The 21991-nt window shown below is 32.8% G+C and overlaps 1 protein-coding gene across 1 annotated transcript in view; it reads left to right on the top strand.

Annotated features, from left to right (window-relative positions):
• The window catches only part of LOC132757433 (zinc transporter ZIP11-like), a 41895-nt gene extending 20275 nt beyond the window's left edge, over nucleotides 1-21620 (top strand). The window contains exon 10 of the mRNA XM_060748715.1: nucleotides 20362-21620. The gene's annotated coding sequence lies outside the window, so the exon portion shown is untranslated. The remainder of the gene's footprint in view (nucleotides 1-20361) is intronic.
• The last annotated feature ends 371 nt before the right edge of the window (nucleotides 21621-21991 follow it).

Below are 21991 nucleotides of genomic sequence, written 5' to 3'. Positions count from 1 at the left end.
TCCGCCCAATAACATAAGATTCCTTTGACCCTTAGTCTTCATATTTGGCATGGAGGTTAGTCATGATTAGTAGATGACCCTTATTGATTTTGAGGTCACTAGGTCAAAGGTCAAGGTCACAGGGGCCTTGACTTCAAAAAGCTTGTCCGCCCAATAACTTAAGATTCCTTTGACCTACAGTCTTCATATTTGGCATGGAGGTTAGTCATGATTAGTAGATGACCCCTATTGATTTTGAGGTCACCAGGTCAAAGGTCAAGGTCACAGGGGCCTTGACCTCAAAAAGCTTGTCCGCCCAATAACATAAGATTCCTTTGACCTACAGTCTTCATATTTGGCATGGAGGTTAGTCGTGATTAGTAGATGACCCCTATTGATTTTGAGGTCACCAGGTCAAAGGTCAAGGTCACAGGGGCCTTGACTTCAAAAAGCTAGTCCGCCCAATAACTTTAGATTCCTTTGACCTACAGTCGTCATATTTGGCATGGAGGTTAGTCGTGATTAGTAGATGACCCCTTTTGATTTTGAGGTCACCAGGTCAAAGGTCAAGGTCACAGGGACTTTGATTTCAAAAACTTTGTCTGCCCAATAACTTTAGATTCCTTTGACCCACAGTCTTCATATTTGGAATGGATGTTGATCATGATTAGTAGATGACCCCTTTTGATTTTGAGGTCACTGGATCAAAGGTCAAGGTCATAGGGACTTTGACTTCAAAAAGTTTGTCTACCCATTAACTTAAGATTCCTTTGACCCACAGTCTTCATATTTGGTATGGATGTTGATCATGACTATAAGGTGACCCCTATTGATTTTGAGGTCACTGGGTCAAAGGTCAAGGTCACAGGGACCTTGACAAAGAAAAGCTTTTCTTCTCAATTGCTAAAGAATGTCCTGTCCGCAATGTATTGATTTTGACATTTTCACATTTGAAGCATGTAGAATACATAACTTAGCAATGCACTGGCTTAGTAACCTCAGATTTGGCAGGGAGGTTGTCCTTGAGCTCTAAATGGCCACTGTTGATTCTGACAAAGTGGTATGCGGGGGTATTCACGCCATGATAGTGGCAGTTCTAGTTTTAAACAGAAATAATAAGGAATGTCTGTAAGACAATTTTAATTGATATTTCTTTTTTCTAGGTGGTTATTTGATATATTCATGATTTTGCTTACATTTGTAGAACCTAACTATTATGATTCAGTCTTTCTTCTTGAATTAACAAAATAATAATAGTTGTAGAATCAATGTTTAATGACATGAGAGAACTTTTACAGATATTTAGTTATTATATTGACCAAAGCTTTTACCAAGAAATGAACTAGTTTGGGGAGAGAATTCATACGTAATGCCTTTATTTTAAGATACACATGTACTATAAAACATTTCTAAAACATGTATATAATGTAAACATTTCAGAGACAAAGATGTTTTAAGAACAAGCAAAAGACATGCAAACAAAGCATAAACATTTCCAAAACAAGCAAAACATGTAAACAGTTCCAAAACCAGCACAATTTATGAGCATTTTCATAATAGGCAAAACATGTATACATTTCAAAACAATCACAACTCATAAAAATTTCCAAAAATAAGCAAAACATAAAAACATTTCCAAAACAAATACAATGCATAAACATTACCAAAACAAGCACAATGCATAAATAGTTCCAAAACAAGCACAATGCATGAATAAACTTAAGCAACCAGTAAAAATGTCTTGATTTTTCCATTATTATGATAAGATTGCTTTTATATGTTTTTGTTGATAGACCAGACATTGTCTTACCATTGATTTTTAGGTTTGTTGGTCAAAGGTCAAGGTAAATGTGACATTAACCAAAAATAGCTTGCCCAACCAATATTAAAACTGGAGAAAGCTTTGCCCTACAGTTGTTTGACTTGGTGTGGAGGTTCATCATGACTTGTAGGTGGCCCCTATTGATTAGAGGTCAGTAGGTCAATGTTCAAGGTCACAGTGACATTTAGTTGAAAATCCGTGACAATGGACCACAAAAGTTGAAAATCCGTGACAATGTACCACAAAAAACCTGTCTGACCAATTTCTTGAGATCACTTTGGCCTACAGTCCTTAGATTTGGCTTGTAGATTTTTGTAGGTTGGTCTTGTAGATAAACTGTATAGATCTTGAGATCACAGTGACCTTGATGGCAAAAAGATTGTCAGATCAATAACCAGAGAACTTTTTGGCCTACAGTCCTCAGTTTTAGTGAGGAAGTTGGTGAAGACATGTTGTTTGCTTATAATTACCTCCCTTGATTAGTGATTCAGAAAACCAAATGCTATTATTCATAATAACCGCAGAGTTAATACACATTGAAAATCGTTTTGAACAGAAACAGAGAATGTAATCTGTGATATAAATGTATATAATTTATGTGACATCCAAGGAAAATAAAGTCTATTTCGGTACCATTATGATTGAAAATATATCTGACAACCATGTTTTAGCTTGACTTTTAAAAAAAAAAAGTGGTATTGTTACAGTCATGGCATTTGCAAACTTGTACCTTGATTATAACTTTTTAAGTTCTTGGTGTATTGTCTTCATAGGAATAATTGTGCAGTGTGAAATAGATAGCCGGAAATTTTCGAATTAAAGCTTTTTATTGGAAGAAAAAATGCTAGAAATATGACATAAGTTTGTCATACATTATGCCTAAGATCAATCAAGTAAACAATATAGAGAAATCCCTGTTTTTTTTAGCTCAACTTTTTTTTTTTTTTTTTTTTAAAGTAGAGGTATTGTGATAGTCCTGGCGGTGTTGCCGTTGGCGGTGCCATTGCTGTCCGCAAACTTGTACCTGGATCATAACTTTTTTATTTCTTGGTGTATTGTCTTCATACTTGGCCACAACAACCCTTGGGACAAGACCTTACAGTAGACCAAACCAACCTTGACCTTCATCCATAAATGACCTTGACCTTCAACGTCAAATGTCCAAATTTTGCTTGTTCTTATTATTATTGGCTGTAACTTTGTTATTTTTGAATGGATTGTCTTCAAACTTGAGCCTAATAATCTTTTTTGATAGCCCTTTAAGTTAACCAGACAGACCTTGACTTTCATTCATAAATGACCTAAAATTTGAAGGTCAAATTTTTGAAATTTTCATTTTTTTACTGTTACTGGCTGTAACTTTGTTATTATTGAATGGATTGACTTCATATTATCACAGAACATTCTTTAGGATAAAGTCTTCATGTTTATCAATTTCAAATTGACCTTGGCTCTTTTATGACCTCAAGTAAGACTGTAAGTATTCAATTAAATATAAAGACTTTTATTAAGCTTAAGCTATACCTCAAAAAATTGCTGACAGTTTATCCCCTGTAACACCATTGTAAATTAAAGTTTAATCAAAACAAGTGTCTTAACGATGACGGGGACATTGAATTTTGTAAACAAGTTCCTATGTAGATTGTTTATGTAATCTTTGTGATTCTTCTTGGAAAAAAAACAAAAACATAAAGGATTACCTGAGGTCTACTTACACCAATAAAAGCTGGAAAATCACCATAGGAACTTAACCAATGTCATTACGACTTAAAAAACAACCCATTAAAAATTTATTTTATTAACTTTTCCATGATTATTTTAAACAGTCATGTTTAATTAAATGTTTGCACCTTTGAAATGTATTTCCTTTTACTGAGAATTCAGGGAATGTCTGTCTGAAAATATGACATCGTGTGCTGTACAGGAAGATTTGTATGTTATTGTGTGCTAATTGCCTGGAAAAAACGGTATTAAATCTTCTTTTTTTGTCTTAGGTCATATTCTATTTTATTATATGATGTAAAGCATTTCTTTTCTGACATAGAATTTAGAAAGCAGATATATTATCTAGTGAGGGTACATAAAAATAAACTCTTCTACAAGGCACTGCCACATTATTTTTTTCTGTTAGTGGGTCAGTAGTGCCGAATTGCGTACTGCCCTAATTTTTTCCTGATCTCACAATTGATACTGTTTGATTGCTTTAGTAATTGTCAAATGGCCCAATTCAAACACACTTTACAACAGGAAATTTACACTCTGCGGTATTTAGTGAGGAAATAGTTAAAAAGATTCATCAGCCAATTTAATTGTCTCAATTGTGATTTGACGTGTAATAAGTCTTATCTGTAAATAAACATAGGACATTTTGACGCTTTTTTGAATGGTTCTTATTAACTTGAAGTAGGGATTTGTTTATCAGATCTAATTGGTTGAAAAAAAGATACTATCTCAGTTCTGATTGGTTAATTTATTCAAGGAGCATCTTAACCCTTCTGTGTACGCAAATTATGTATTTAATTGATTTCTTTGTGTTAATCAGCCAATCTTCTTTAGATTAGCATTCTTAGAAAATTAAGTTCGGAAATGATACAATATGATTAAGTAGGACTTGATGGTGTGTCTACAAGATATATGGGCAATTGAAACAGAAGTCTTAAATGAGGACATCCTTGTTTGTATTTTAGATTGGTAATAGAAGTCAAACAAGTTCAAGTATGCTTGCATGGAAAAGGTGGTTTTTAGCGAGAAAAGTCATTTTAATCATTTTATTTACTGCCCAGTTTGAAAATGATTTCTGACAGTGTTTAACCTATCTTAAGCCCTCTTTGTGAATTTCTTATTTAATCTTTTTGTTTTTGGAACAATTCTCAAAAACTCAACTAAAAAAAGATATACACTTTTAACTTTGACTTGTTGTTCACTTTCAAAGAACGAAATGTTCTGGAACAAAATATCATGCTTCTATTTAAACAAGGGTTTTAACTGTTTAGCAGTTATGTCATGCATGTGCCTTTCCCTATTAGGGTTTATATTACTGACATATTTCTTTCATACAGACATTTTGGAATTATTCTTTTCCAAAATTCAAACAAAATTTTTTTTATCCTGCAGGTAGTAAAGACAAAGCTTTGCACAATTTAAGGGTTAAAAGATAAAAGTCAATACAAAACTATATACATATAATAGTAAATGAGTTGGCCTTGTTTTGTTTGCTGCATGTCAGGTTCACATGTCAGATGCCAGCAGTTTCGTCATTCATTCACAAGTTATAAACTGAAGAGACCATTAAGAACAATCAAAGGTCAATTATTAATCATTTCCTACAATACAGTAGTTATTTCAATAATGCATGCTTTCAGTTGAAGCTGTGGCATAAATAGGTCTATTACCATACTTAAAATACAGGTCACATAGTTCAGAGAGGAAGCTGTTGGAGGAGATCAACTACGCAAAATATCACTGCGTAAAAGGTACCGAAATCACATGCTATGTCTTACAGATGTCGGTCATTCTAAAATCACATGCTTCTGTGTAATTGCTTAAAATAGGAATATGTTCTAAATATAGACAGTCATGTTTACCGTACATGACATATAGCTAGTATCTACAATTATTGCCATTATTACTGCTATTATCATTATTGTCATAATTTATTTGTGTTGTTATTTATTTACTGTATTTGATTGTTAGTATTCATCATTAACATCGTTACATTTATTGAAAAAATAACATTTTGTCATTTGTAAGCAAATGTAACTCAAAGAAAGTTTAAGGAAAATATGTCGAGCTAAGAAGTTTAAGCATAGCAGTGGTCAATGTGATTTTCTTGAACATCAAATATAATTTAAATTAAACAGTTACAATTTCACATTTTTATGGAGAATGTATGATGTAGATTTTTAAATATTACTTAACAGAATGAGTGTACTTTTTAATATTTAAGGATATTTCAATTCAGGTCTTCAAAAAATTTTGAAACACAATGTCCAGTAAATTGAGCTGTCTACACGATTTTTTCTCTCTTATAATGCCCTACTTTAAACACTCATTTCTACTGTCAAATGTTTAATTTCATGTTTGTTAAAGTAATGTTTACTTGTATTAAGAACCCAAAATTATTTAGGTAAAATTCCATCTTTTTTATTGTTTTAAATAAAAGTTACAGCAAAAAAACATCATATTTTGTCCGGTAATATGTAGGATCCCAGTAACTGAACTTTTGAAATGTCATTGTTGTAAAGACTTCAGATTACGAAAAAAAATAAAATAGAAAAAGTAAAGTGAGACAGTCTTTCTAGTTATGTGTGTCAGTATGTCATATAGAAGGGAAAGCCCATGCATACCAATGATAGAGGAAATGTCAGATATATGTACTTATATAAGATGTTTTTTCCTCACAGTTGGGTATCTTACATTAAGCCTACTTTTTCATTGACTCTGCTTTTAACATGACCTGTAGAAGAGGCTTTTCTGTTATTAACTGCCTACTTTTAAATCATGAATATATGCAAACCTGTCTCTTAAAAACATAGCAATGTAACTTTTGCTGACTGATGGCTTCTAGAAACAAATATGTTATATCTATAAGTGATCATAATTGAAAATAAGAAAGCTTACTTTTAAAGATAGGTTTTCTTATGGTCTTATTTTTATGCCCCCGCCATATAATGGCAGGGGCATATAGTGTTACCCTGTTCCGTCATTCCGTCATTCCGTCATTCCGTCCTTCCATCCTTCCGTCATCATCAGTTTCCGTTCATTATCTTAATAACCCTTGCACATATTGAACTCAAATTTGACATATGGATATGTCATGAGAAAATACAGGTCAAGTTTTCGAAATTGGTCATGGTTCGATGATTTTTTGGCAGCAGTTATGCCCCTTTTACATTGAAAATAATATGAAATTTTCAGTTTCCGTTCATTATCTCCCAAACGGTTCAAAAACATTCAATTCAAAAATTGACATATAGATATGTCATGAGAAAAATACAGGTCAAGTTCGGAAATTGGTCATGGTTCGATGATTTTTGGCAGAGTTATGCCCCTTTTACTTTGAAAATAATATGAAATTTTCAGTTTCCGTTCATTATCTCCCCAACGGTACAACACATTCAACTCAAACTTGACATATGGATATGTCATGAGAAAATACAGGTCAAAAAGTTCAAATTTGGTCATGGTTCGATGAATTTTTGCAGAGTTATGCCCCTTTTACTTTGAAAAATAATATGAAATTTTCAGTTTCCGTTCATTAAACTCCCAATAGTAACACATTCAACTCAAATTGACATATGGATACGTCAAAGGAATGCGCAGGTCAAGTTCAAATTTGGTCATGGTTCAATGATTTTTGGCAGAGTTATGCCCCTTTCACTTTGAAAATAATATGAAATTTCAGTTTCCGTTCATTATCTCCCCCAATCGTACAACACATTTAGCTCAAACTGACATATCGATACGTCAAAGGAATGCGCAGGTCAAGTTCAAATTGGTCATGTTCGATGATTTTTGGCAGAGTTATGCCCTTTTACTTTGAAAATAATATGAAAATTTGAAAATGATATGAAATTTTCATGTTTCTGTTTATTTTCTCCCCAACAGTATTAAAAACATTCACTCAAATTTGACATATTGATACGTCAAAGGAATGCGCAGCGTCAATTTCAAATTTGGTCATGGTTCAATGATTTTTGGCACACTTATGCCCCTTTCACTTTAAAAATAATATGAAATTTTCAGTTTCCGTTTATTATCTCCCAACAATATTACACATCAACTCAAATTTGACATATGGATATGTTTTGGAATGTGCAGACCAAGTTCGAATCTGGTCATTGTTCAATGATTTTGGCAGAGTAATGCCCCTTTCACTTTGAAAAATGATATGAAATTTACAGTTTCCTGTTCATTATCAACCCAACAGTGTTACATTTTCACTCAAATTGACATATGGATATGTCAAAGGAATGCGCAGGTCAAGTTGGAATTTGGTGCATGGTTCGATGATTTTTTGGCAGAGTTATGTCCCTTTCACTTTGAAAAATAATATAGATACATCTTAGGAATAAGCAGTTTAAGGTTTGAATTTGTCGAGGTTCAATGATTTTAGACAAAACTTATCTTCCTGAATGTTGGAAAAATTTTGAACTTTCAGTTTCAGCACTCATACTTTTGTGGAAATGTATATAGCCATTATGTTGGCTACAAATATGCAATATGCTATTTTTTAAAAAAGGTTAAGACTTGAAATAATTTCAGTGCCTTGAACATTGTATAATAATAATTTCAGTGCCTTGAACATTGTATAAAAATGGTTAAGAACTGAATAATTTCAGTGCCTTGAACATTGCTATAAAAATGGTTTGTGTTAACATTGCAAAAGTTTTAAGGCTTTGAACTTAGAATGAAAAAAATAATTTGTGCAAACAAATTTGGAACTAAATATTATAACATTTGAAATTTTGGCTGCATGCGGGGGCATCCGTGGCATGATGACACATTTCTAGTTTCACATAGGTGTAATTTTTTTATCTGAAGGTTGTCTTTAAGTACAGGTTTGACTTTTTTTTCTTTAGATCCACTAGTCCATTAGTATAGGTTTGTTTGTTTCATCTGAAGAAATTCTTTAAATATGGTTTCATTGTTTCATCTGAAGGTGATTGTTTAACACAGGTTGGACTGTTTCATTGTGTACTTTAGAGAATCTTTAAGATGATTAGTAGCTACCACTGAGACAAAGAAATGTGATCTGTTTCTGAAGTAAGTCTATTTTCTTACAGATTAATTTAGAATTGATTGACATCAGACAATTTTGTTATATAATATGACACTATCATAATATTATCGTTATTAGACATTATGATCTTCATTAGCCCAGAAATACCAACCTTCACCATGTATATGAAATAGGGAGTGCCCAAGGGGTGGCTGGTTTGATCCTTTGGTAAGGTGAAATTTCACTGTAACAATTGATCTCTGACTCTGTGTCCAATGGTCATTTGTTGATGATTCATACATAAATCATTTTGGACAAGTGACGTCACTTGAGTAGAAATTTATAATTACTGGTTAGTTATCCAGGAAAGCCAGTTCGGTCGATAGACAAATGAATTATATAAACATATTTTAATCAGCATAAAAAAGATAAACATACAAAATATATGAATGCTTTTCTTTAAAATGTATAATGCTACACATCTGTTGTGTACATTGTTTAAATTTTGAGGAAAATTATTCCAAAATACATGTATGAAAGAAATATGTTTGTACATTTCCTTAAGAGAGATAATCCAAGCTCAAAATTAATATTGCTGAACAATTAAAATACTACGTAAAATAGCAGCATAGTATTTTATTTCATTTACTTACACAATATTCATGTGTAAGACATAGGCATAAATAGGCATTCTATGTTACACCTCTTGATAATTGACCATAAAATTATGGAAAGAACATAATTTTACTATTTATTAATTTTACAAAAATATTTCATTCAATATAGCTTCATTTCCATTAACTTATGGAAAAAAAACAACATTTGAAGTGACTTTAGTAGCACTCCTGTTTTTCCTAGCCGTGCCTTAGTAATCAATGGGTTTTACTGATACCTTGTGATTTATATCAAGAGCTTTTGACCTTTTGGTGAATGTCATTGACTTGTTTCTTGACATATTTGTCACAAAATATCATCTTATTCCTCTATGTCATTAATTTGTAAATATTCAATTTGCTCCATGACTTTGTTGTAAATTACATTTACCTGTTTGTAAATATAACTAACCTGTATTATAACAACCTTTTACAATTTAATATTTGAAAATGTCCCCTTATTGACTTATTGGTAAATGTTTGACTCATTGACTTATTGGTAAATGTTTGCCTCATTGACTTATTGGTAAGTGTTTGACTCATTGAATTGTTGGTTCATGTTTGACTCATTGACTTATTGGTAAATGTTTGATTCATTGACTTATTGGTAAATATTTGACTCATTGACTTAGTGGTAAATGTTTGATTCATTGACTTATTGGTAAATGTTTGACTCATTGACTTAGGGTAAATCCCGGTAAATACGGACAATTCGGTAAATACGGACGCGACTAACATAAATATCATTATTACCAGCGCTTGACAAACTGTAATGTCTATTAATGACGATGTCGCTTCTTTTAATATTCGTGTTCGAATATATTTAACAGTGATGATGTCATTAGGTATGTATGACGTCATTTCCTTTCTTTTAAACCAACCATCTACGCTTCCAGGCTATTTTTTTCAACATTTAAATCGAAGATATACCAGTCACCTTGGTTTTGAGGTCTCAGTTTTAAATTTATTGTATAGCCTTCTCTTTAAATTTTTCTTAAATTACATTTATTTTTTGAAAAATGTACTTGCACAAGACATTTTAAGATTAACTAAATAGATATTTGCAAAAAATAAATCGTCCGTATTTTTCCTACGACTTTTTCCTTCAGTACTGAAAATACGGACAACCTGATCGAAGAGCAATTACGAGATTCAAATAAAAAAAATAAAGGCATTTTCTCAATTTTCAATGCATAGAACTGACAATGTTTTATAACAATAAACAACTACTCTTAATCTATCTTATAATCATTGCACACGCGCTGAATTTCAAAACCTGATCCTTAATATGGCTATAATTACAAGGCCACTTCCTCAAAGGCGACTTCATCATGCTAATTTATACCATTTTAATCTGTTTCTAATTTAACCTATTATTCAAACATATCTTAATCAAACCTCTTATATCTTGGTCTGTCAAAAGTACATATTATTTTTCCTTTGCTCTTCCCTTTTTGACAATTTTTCATTATAACTATAATTATATTATTTCATCATCCAACCATTCCTTCTTTTTCAGGATGCCTAAAAGTTCCCGGGGTATACTTATAAAAATAGGGGAAAACTATGAAATATGAACAAACGTCCCTAGAAAATGCCGTTCGAGCTGTTGAAGCCGGGATGTCGGTACGAAATGCCGGCAAAACAGTTTAATGTGCCGAGGTCAACCATCGGTGACCGCAAGTCCGGAAAGCATGGTCTGAACACAAGTCATGGCAGACACCAGCATTACCTGCTTACAGTAGAAGCAAAAATTGTAGGTAGCATAAAGGCAGCTGCTAAACTTGGAGTTGGCCTTAGCAGCCGTAAACAAATCTTGAGAAGAACACATGTGTTTGTGCGGACCGGCTTAAGATTAAGTCCAGTTATAATGACTTCAAAGCTGGAAAAGCATGGTTTTGAAGGTTTAAAGCGCCGATTCCCGGGCCTTGTTTTTTGAAACCCGAAAAAATTCTTCGTAAGGGCACGAGTTAAATCCCAAATGCTTGGGAAAACTTGATACACTAGAGCAGTTGTTGCGCAAATAATCGCTGGATAATCGCAATACATCTGGAATTTCGATGAATCCGGGTTTTTATGGGCATAATCCATAAGATTTACGCTAAAAAAGGGGAGAAATCATTTGAGCGGGCTAGTTTAAAAAATCAAAAATTCGTTTTGGGTTGCGTTAACGGCAGGGATCGCATGCCTCCATGTTATTACCAAAGGAAAACCAAACGGTCTTTACTCGGTTTAATACCCTGGGGGGCGCCTGTAATTCTGAGACGTTTAAAAGAATGGATAAAACAGATGACATTGCTGAAGATGGGTTTTACACAGTTTTTTTTGAAACATTTTGGTCCTGATCGCCCCAGCTATCATAATGGATGGCCATGGGTCGCATGAGAGTTGGCTATAATAGAGCGGGCTATTGAAGAGAATATTGTCCTCCTGAGTTTACCACCCCATTGTACACATTTTCTCCAACCTTAGACCGCACAGTCTTTGGGCCGTTGAAAAAGGCATACAATGATGCATGTTCTTCTTTTTGCAGGAAAATGTTCTACATGTAGTTGACAAATGGACATTTTCCTGCTCTATTCTCGATTGCTTGGGAGAAAGCTGTGTCATCAACGAATGTACAAAATGGTTTTAGAGCCTGTGGTATTGTACCTCTCAATAGACGCGCAGTGCCAACAAGGGCTTTCTGTCCAAGTAAGCTTACTGATCAACCCGTCACTCGACCTGTTTCAGCTTCAGCAAATGTCTCCTCTGAAGACGTTGTAAGTCCGCCCGAGCCTGTATTAGCATCGCAAAAATATGCCCGTTAAACAAGTTGTTAGTTCGCTTAAGTCTGTTATAGTTTCGGAAAATATATCTTATGTACCAGTTGTCCCTCCACCAGAGCCTGTTTTAGCACTAGGCAATATTTCCATAGAGGAAGTGAGTATGCCGGCTCCGACCAATGAATCCCTCGAAGAAGTCACAATGCCTTTTACAAGTGTCTCATTCGATGGTGACAATCTGTCTTCTTCTGACAGCTCACTTGCTCCAATTTTAGATATAAGTGAACCTGGTCAGTTAATGAGTCTACTTGCTACCGGCGATGCCATTGTCATGGATATTATTCCTGAGGAAGAGGAAATTTCTGTTAACAGCAGCATCGACGCACTTTTTCTACCACCACAAATTGAAAAACGTTCAGAGTCTGTAGAAAAGCGTCGCTCTAAGCCGACAAGTCATAAATTGCTTACCAGCATAGAGGTTTTGGAGCAGAAAAAGTAAATAAAAAGGCAAAAAGGGGCCGTGCTCTGAAAAAAATTACAAAAACTGAAAAAATAACTGACATTTCCATACAGTTTAATCCTGGATGAATCATAAACAGATTGATAATGAAAAAAAAACTTCCAAAGAGGTTGTTTTATTATTTAATAACCATACTCTTGTAGTACACATGTTTAAACTTTTACCCTGCGAGTGTTTTTGTACAAATAATTAAATTATTTGTATATTTGATATTTAAGTCTAACAGGCATATATGAATTACTTTGCCTATAGTCATAGTTGTATTTAACGGACAAATTAATGGGACTTTATACTATAGATGTTAATATTTGAGTAAATAATACTTTAGTAAATGCACACAATTTTTATGTTCTAACAAATTTTTTATTGTCAATGAAATTATATATCTCGTGAATAAATGTTGATGTGTTCTTATTTCTATTTCCTATTTTTTTTTAAAACGACCAATGTGTCCGTATTTTCCCTAGCGCTAAGTACTATGTCCGTATTTTACGTACCACCTGTCCGCATTTTCAGTACTGTGTCCGTATTTACCAATTTCTACTCGGAGCATAAAAAATATTAATACCGCAACGTTTTGGTCCAGAAACGTATTGGTTCAAATGAAAATGACCGAGGAATATGTATTTACAAATAGTAACATCAACGAATAACAGATAACGTTACTCTTCTGCCTATCAGAAAGCTTCTAAAGAACGTCATTCAAAATCTGTCCGTATTTACCGGGATTTACCCTATTGGTAAATGTTTAATTCATTGACTTATTAGTAAATGTTTGACTCATTGACTTATTGGTAAATGTTTGATTCATTGACTTATTGGTAAATGTTTGACTCATTGACTTAGTGGTAAATGTTTGATTCATTGACTTATTGGTAAATGTTTGATTCATTGACTTAGTGGTAAATGTTTGATTCATTGACTTATTGGTAAATGTTTGATTCATTGACTTATTGGTAAATGTTTGATTCATTGACTTATTGGTAAATGTTTGATTCATCTACTTATTGGTAAATGTTTGATTCATCGACTTTTTGGTAAATGTTTGACTCATTGACTTATTGGTAAATGTTTGATTCATCGTCTTATTGGTAAATGTTTGATTAATTGACTTATTGGTAAATGTTTGATTAATTGACTTATTGGTAAATGTTTGATTCATCTACTTATTGGTAAATGTTTGATTCATCGACTTTTTGGTAAATGTTTGATTCATTGACTTATTGGTAAATGTTTGACTCATTGACTTATTGGTAAATGTTTGACTCATTGACTTATTGGTAAATGTTTGACTCATTGACTTATTGGTAAATGTTTGACTCATTGACTTATTGGTAAATGTTTGACTCATTGACTTATTGGTAAATGTTTGACTCATTGACTTATTGGTAACTGTTTGACTCATTGACTTATTGGTAAATGTTTGACTCATTGACTTATTGATAACTTTTAACTTCCAAGTACTATGACTTAGTGTAATGTAATGAAAGTGCCTAATTGATAAATGTTTGACATGTTTACTGACCATTTGGTAATACCCCGGTCACATATTCACGGAATACGCCCACGGAAGAGCCACTGATTAATTCCGGCATCGTCCGTAGCTATCCGTACTGGTCAGTAGCTCTCCGTATTGTAACCGTAATTAATCGTAGTAGTCCTTGTATATCTGTAGCGATCCTTGACAATTTTTGAACATGCACAAAAATTTGCTACGGAAAAATCAACCGTAGGGTATCCCTGCTAGTCTGTATTAAACCGTACTAATACGTATTGGTCCGTACGAAAACTGTACTAGTCCGTACTGATTCGTAGACCACCAACTTGTCAAGGATTTCCACGGTTTGGTATGGAGAACTACGTATTTGTACGGTTACCCTACGTATAAGCTACGGTTTTAATACGGATTAATACGGCATTGTCACGGAAAGCCACGATCGTAATACGTTGTACTACGGAGAGGCAAGGATTAGCACGGTCTTATACGGTTTATTGCGTTGCAACACGAAACGGTACGGAATGGTACGGTCCACCACTGTTTAGTACGGATAAATTAAGTATCATGTACTTTTTCAAGGGTATAAATACTACCTTCTTGTTAAAAACAGACATATTTGCGGGAACATTCAATAAATGATAATTGCCATTTACTGGCTGCAACTTTATATTGAAATGGCTCAGAATGCAGAGGCAGTGGTCGAGCTGCTTGATGACGTGCATAGAAGTAAATCTATATATTAATATCGTACTACAATTCATAAGGAATAGAATAACATTTAATGTTACATATTTTACAAACATTGGATCGTTAAATTGGAGTAAATATGTACAACAACGAAGTGTCTCATAAGCCTCGGACGCTGGCCCTTGAGTGATAATTAGATTAATTGTCACGGTTCAGAACTGTTCACTATTTAGGGGAGAAGATGTGTAAGCGGCCGGATAGCTCAGTCGGTAGAGCCGCTGAACGGTATTCCGAAAGTCCCGTGTTCGAGTCCCGGCCAGGCTGCACATTTTTCTCACCCTGTGACAATTAACAAGCTTTTTATATATTTTTAAAACATAAACATTCACAAAAATTAATGTAAGCAAATCTTAAAATTAAAACAGAAGCAGTATTGATCAACATTTTTCATTAATGATTACTAGTCCATATCTAATAAGGTAAGAGAAGACAGACGAGATGGTGGACTAGAGATGGGCTTTTACGAAGACCGCTTCATGTTTAGTATGAGGCTTTCATGGCCGAACTTGTTGAGGATCCAGCGTCCTTCAAGAAATTCACTTTAATCGGACCTGATGTGTCTGGGGAGTCACGCGATTAGGCCGAATCCTCTCCGCCAAAATCATCCAACTCTACAATTCGTTTTCTAGGTGTTCTTTTCTTGTGAGGCATTTTGAAAATGAGCAAGCAATAGGTTGTGGACGGATGTATTAGGTACGTATAGATCAGTGTCAATTCGTTCTTCTCCGTATCAATTTGTTCTTCTCCGTATCAGACCGTACTTATTCGTACTAACCCGTGCTTATACCGTAGCAGACCGTAGTGTATCCGCAGTGCGTCTGTCCGGATTCGTGTCGCTCCGTATCAAACCGTGTCGGTCTGTAACATTCCGTGTCTCTCCGGGGGCTTTTGGTGGTAAATCCGTCGGACTCCGTACTCATACCGTTGTGTGTCCGTACTGTAACCGTAGCGGCTAACGGAATTTCACATTTCCGTAGTAATCCGTGAACGATTAGACCGTAGCTCTTCCGTGGCATTATCCGTGAATATGTGACCGGGGCATAAATGTCACATACTTGCTTATTGTCTTATTGGTAAATCACTTATTCCTTGACTGAGTGGTAAAAGATACCTTTTTATTCCCTTACATATTGTTAACAAAAGGCATATAGAAATGGGCTTCGTTCATTTGTCTGTCCACCTCACTTTGTGTCTCAGCCATTCATCAATTTATTTTGAAATGACTTTGTGTAACTTTTTCATCCATCAAGGGATTTTGAAATAACTTGGCATAAATGTTAACCATAGTATGATGTCATGTATTACTTAAATTAAGGTGCTTCTAACTTCTATAAATATATGTCTTACCATTTTAATGTAAAGACGTAGGGGTATTTATAATTGCAAAACAGTATTGGACAAATCAAGTTAAGGAAGTAATTGCCTGGTCTTTTTATTCTTTTGAGGACAATTCTGACCTCGTCTTTATTTACTGTTACCTTACAAGACAGCAGACAGACATTTCAATGAAGGGTAATTTCATTTCTTGTTAAAACTGTTGGACTTTAGTTTCCTGTCAATCTGATATGTCAGGATTCTAAAAAAGGAATGAAAAGTAGGAATTAACTTTTATAGCTTTCTGAGATTGTCTCAATGTTAGCACTACGTCTCTTGACAAATTTAATTGTGGAACTCCTGGCGGATAAAACGTATTGTCTTTTTTTAATTTTGATTTATTCTGATTTTAATCGGAGAGAAAATAGTGTTAACATTTTAAAGGAGTGTTTTTTAATAAAATTATACTTAAACAGTACCTTTTAATAATAAAAAAGGAGTTGTTTTTATTTCGTGTTGATATATATTGGAGGTTGATGTGGACTGGATGTTTTTGTTTGAATTGTTAACTGGCCAAATGTTCAGTGCTAAGAAAGCAAGTACATGTATACTGTTTCTTGCTCTATTTAAGCATTTTGAAAACAAAAATTCCCAAATTAGTCACAGGATTAATTATTGACCTAAATTTTGTGAAAAAAAAAAAAAATTTATAAATAACAAGGTTTGACATTAAAGGGATATTCAGGCAAAATAATGACAAAAATATTAAATTGATCTTACGTTCTCAAATCACTCTAAAATGTCATTTCGAAACGTCCTAGCATGAATTAATGAATAAACTCTGTATATTTTGGGTTTGAAGAGTAAATATATCTATATATGTGAAACGAAATTTAAAAGCAAACAGAAACACCGAATAGTTTTAAAACAAGCCAAGTGACTTTAACAAACCCTGGAAGTTACAATAACAGATATTGTGGACATTGTATGATTGAAACAAGCCTAAGTCATTCATTTGATTTGTTCTTAAACGTTTCAATAGTTCACTGTGACAACTATTGTGAAATCTAAACACTCTAACCTGACCCATGTGGGTCAAGTTAAGAAACCACCATTTCATTCTTTATAAAGAGAAAAGTTTTGTTCCTGTGACTGTTTAGTGTACATTTACAGAATAATGAATAAAAAAATTCAAAACGAAGAAATGAAAATTTTGCCTGTGTCTGCCTTTAAGGGGGGTAATTCTTTCTTACAGGAAGAATGATCATTTTGAAACATTGAATGTAGACAATTATAAAATGTTTGCCCATTAATCCCTCTTTAAACCTGTGATTGCTAATTGCCAAATTGACATGCCTAAGTTGAAACATATTAATGTCAGCTCAGATTTGAAAAAATAAGTTCTTGAATCATTAATTACTTTCAAGTCCACTATCAGGAACAATCAACATTTAACATTCTGTTTAAAAATAAAATGGAGTCTCAACCAAAACACGAACCCGCAGTCTCTCAGAATCTCTTTAATCTTTTAATTTTTAAATTTCAATAGCAGGGCAAGACCATTTAGATAAAATAATTGGGGTTGTTGGTCTCATTTTGGAGTTATCTCCCTTGAATTTGCAAAACCCTTTCATTTAAAGGAAATTGGAAAATGGTTAGACTATAGGCAAGGAATGAAAAAAAATAACCACCCACTGGACTTCTGGGCCCCCACTCTGAATTGATATGCTTGTGTGGTTCACTATGATTTGTGACAGCATTTGTGACTGAGTAATTATTAAATTTAAAAAAAAAAAAGAGTTCACTGTACTCCTAGTATAAAATTAAAAACTTTTATGTCACTGTGAGAAACTAAATATAGTATTTATAACACCCACTTTGAAATAAATATGATACACTTTTAATAAATCTTTTTAAAAACATTTATGTGGAATACATGAATTATAAGCATCTTTTCAGCCAACGCCCACATATTTTATAGTTTTTAATATCATGATCTTTTTTATCTCCTTATTTAGATCTTGGCTTATAAATGTCCCTTGTGAATGGAACAGGGAATTAATATTATAAAAGAAAGACATGATCTTATGTAAATATTACTTTTTTCTCTTTTATGAATAGACTGTGGGATTTCTTTACAGGATTGTGCTAAATTTGCTAGAATTTCCCTTAAAACTTGCACGATTTTTTATATGATACCAAATTATTGATAGTGTTAGTTTGTGTCAACAATAGTGTTGATATTAACTTTATTAAATAAAAATGATTTTTAATTATAACTTAACAGTCATGTTGTTTATGATATTTAATCTTTTTAAGAAAAACAAAGAAAATGACCTATTTTTACATTTTGAGAGATTTTTTTCATTGCTTTCCTTTTTTTAATGGAATCAAATTGATTCAAGATTAATTCTAAAAGTTTGTCAGAGCCTCATTTTGGCTGGTTGCCTTGTTAATGATCCTGCCTGACATGGTGGTCAAATTCTTTAAGTTTAAGGAAATTTTATCTAGTATTGCTATTCATCAGTAGATTTGGGTTGGAAGCATTATCTTGAAAAGTAGTAAATTAAAATTTCTGTTAAAATCTGTAATTGATAAAAAAATTTGAAAACTCTAAAAGATACTGTTTTGTATTTTTGCATACCTGCTAATATAGATATTCGGACATCTGTTGGAAAAGGGACATAACATAATGATCTATATTTCTAAAGTTATGATTCTTAGTCCCTAGAAAAATAAAGCTCCTTACTTCCTCCGAAAATAATTTTGTATGAATACCAATATCTTGATCAGAAAATTATTCCTCTTCTTGAAAAGTGAAATGTATAACACCATAACAATCTTGGATTGATTTTTTTTTCAATTCTTACCCTAACCTGTTGAGCATTATATAATGTTACCATGGTACTACATTGGGTGCTCTTGTTCTTGTTTGTTTTACATATATATCATACTTCCTTCAATAAAATCATGGAGTTTCAATTAGTTTAAAGTTATTGTATTTTATTTTCTACTGTGACAATATCCTTTTATTAAACTCATATGAGTCTCTCATTTCATAAAACATAAATAGACTAAGTCTTGAACTAAATAATTATAAAAACACGGAAGACGAAAATGATGTTTAAATGAACATCATATAAATTTTATTGTACAAATGACACTTTATCCCAGTTGTGATAAATTATTTCCTGGTTCCATCAAGATCATAGATCTCAATGTTGCAGATTGAATACTGTTAAACCTGTGCTAGAGGACATTCTAAGAAATCTCACATTTTATTTCCCTCATGAACAGACTGTATCATTTCCAACACTTAATTTTTTGTTTAATTTGCTGTCAAAATATCTCCGAGATTTGTTATACAGCTTGTGAAAACAGAATGTTTCTTACTGTTAAAATGGATGTTGGACTAATTAAGAACTTCCTGTGGATCATAGAAAGTAATTAATCTTTCATCTATGTAATGTTAACCTTTTCAAATGGATATAGTACTTATGAAATAAAGACCTTTAAATACAATTAAATTTGTATATTAATGACTTAGTCATTTGTACTAACTTACTTGTACTAAATCATGAAGTACTAAACATACTTATACTGCACTTAAAATACATTAATGAATATAACTATGAAGTACTGAATATACTAATGCTGTACTTTACATACATTATAGAATATACTTGACATGCCTATACCGCACTGAACATAATTATACATAACTGAATATATTTCACTAATATAATTATACCTCACTTAATATACTTATACATTACTGAATTTATTTACTCAGTATTGAATGCACTTATACCACATTTAACATTCTTATACATTACTGAATGAAATATCGCAATACTAAATACACTTATACCACACTTAACATTCTTATACATTACTGAATGAAATATCGCGATACTGAATACACTTATACCACACTTAACATTCTTATAAATTACTGAATGAAATATGGCAATACTGAATACACTTATATCACGCTTAACTTACTTATAAATTATTGAATGAACTATTGCAGTACTGAATACACTTATACCACGCTAAATTTTACTTATAAATTACTGAATGAAATATCGCAATACTAAATACACTTATACCACACTTAACATTCTTATAAATTACTGAATGAACTATTGTAGTACTGAATACTCTTATACCACACTTATATACTTTTAATATCACTGAAAATACTGACACTATACGGAACATGTTCATACCAGTCTCTTTTAACATACTTACACTTTATTTTGTGCTGAACAATTAACCTATTAATTTTGTTGGTTGTTTTATCACTATATCATTATAATGTTTTATTATATATTTACAGATTGTGTAAGAAGCAACTATAGGACATTCCAGATTGTTAACATTGTCTGTGATTGTTCATCATTTATATACAAGAATTCAGGAACTGCCAAAATAATCACTGCCAAAACTATCCTGATGATCGGTAGAGGGAATGCTCATTTTTCACAAATTTTTCTTTTGATTGGAGGATAATCTTTTCTAGATTTTAGTGACTCTTTTATGTATCTTTTTTTGTTTAAAATTTGTTTTTATGTCATATTTTCCTAATTTTTAAGGATTAGACAGATTTAGTGCCAAGGGACCTTTTTGTGTGTCCATATTAATTATCAAACAAGTGTACTTTTATGTACTACTTCATTGCTGCTGAGATGCCAGTAACTGCTTGAAATGATGCATGTTTTGGTATCTGAGGTTTTTCCTCACCATTGCAACTGAAAAGTTGCCAAATTACCTTAACCCTTATCCTGCGGGAACGGAATGTGTGGCCTTTGCTACCAGTATATAGCCAGGCTAGCTGGCATGTCTGTGCTGTCTGACTAGGCTCTATACTGTTGCGTCATTTTGAGATCTCCCCAAATTGATAATGGATAATTTCAAAAAATGAAAGTTGGACTAGTCCATTTAAGAATTTCGGCATTCTAATGGTAATCGATTCGAATTCTTTGACAGTCTGACTTAAAACATAATCAAAATAAGGATGATAATCAGTATAGTATCAAACGAGAAAATTTTTAATCATTTTAAAGGTAATATATATCAAATTACAGCTGGATGTCTCATGGAGCTATCTCCAAGGTTATGACATTCAACTTGTTTATCCTTTTATTAATTTACTGTCACAGAAGTTCAGTTTTCTGAAAGAAAAAAAATGGACAGCATTTAAATGTACTTGAAATGATATTGTAAGCTGATCAAGTTCATTAAAAAATTGTAGACATTTGTGGTTGATTGGACTCCTTTATTCATGTAAAAATATACAAGACAGAAGAAACAGCGAAACAGTCTCATATTCTTACAACCTATAAACTTGAGCCCTCCCGTGAAATTAACAAGGCGGACAAAAGCCCTCCCCTAACTAAAATAAATATGTATGTTGAATACCTGTGTTTTTTCAATGCACTCAACATATTAAAATTGTTACATATATTTCTTGTTGTTTTCAATTGGCCTAAGTATGTGTATGAGCTAGAACTACCTTTTATTCTGAATTTACCTTCCTGAAATGTTTAACAAGGTAACTTTTTACACAAATGTCATTAAAAATAAAGTTACTTTCAAGTCATTTAAGTTAAATAATTTTGACTTCTTTGCATCATTTATTACTCTTCACATAGGAGTAATCCTTCATATCTACGTGAATAAATATGCACTTACAGATTTTAGCACTAATTTTTCAGATGCCCCTCAGGAATGTGCTCAAGCTCATACAAACATGCTTATGCCAATGGAAAACAAAAATATTCATGATTACAATTTTAATATGTTGAGTGCATTGAAAAGACAATATAAACTATTCAACAAACATATATGTATTTGCTGCGGGAGGGCTTATTTCCGCCTTATTATTTTCACGGGAGGGCTTTTGTCTGCCAAGTCATTTTTACGGGAGGGCTTTTGTCCGCACTGTCATTTTCACGGGAGGGCTTTTG

Source organism: Ruditapes philippinarum, unplaced genomic scaffold, assembly GCF_026571515.1.
Source record: "Ruditapes philippinarum isolate M1 unplaced genomic scaffold, ASM2657151v2 ctg22_1_1_1_1, whole genome shotgun sequence".
Taxonomy (NCBI): domain Eukaryota; kingdom Metazoa; phylum Mollusca; class Bivalvia; order Venerida; family Veneridae; genus Ruditapes; species Ruditapes philippinarum.
This window is presented reverse-complemented; position numbering and strand designations above follow the sequence as displayed.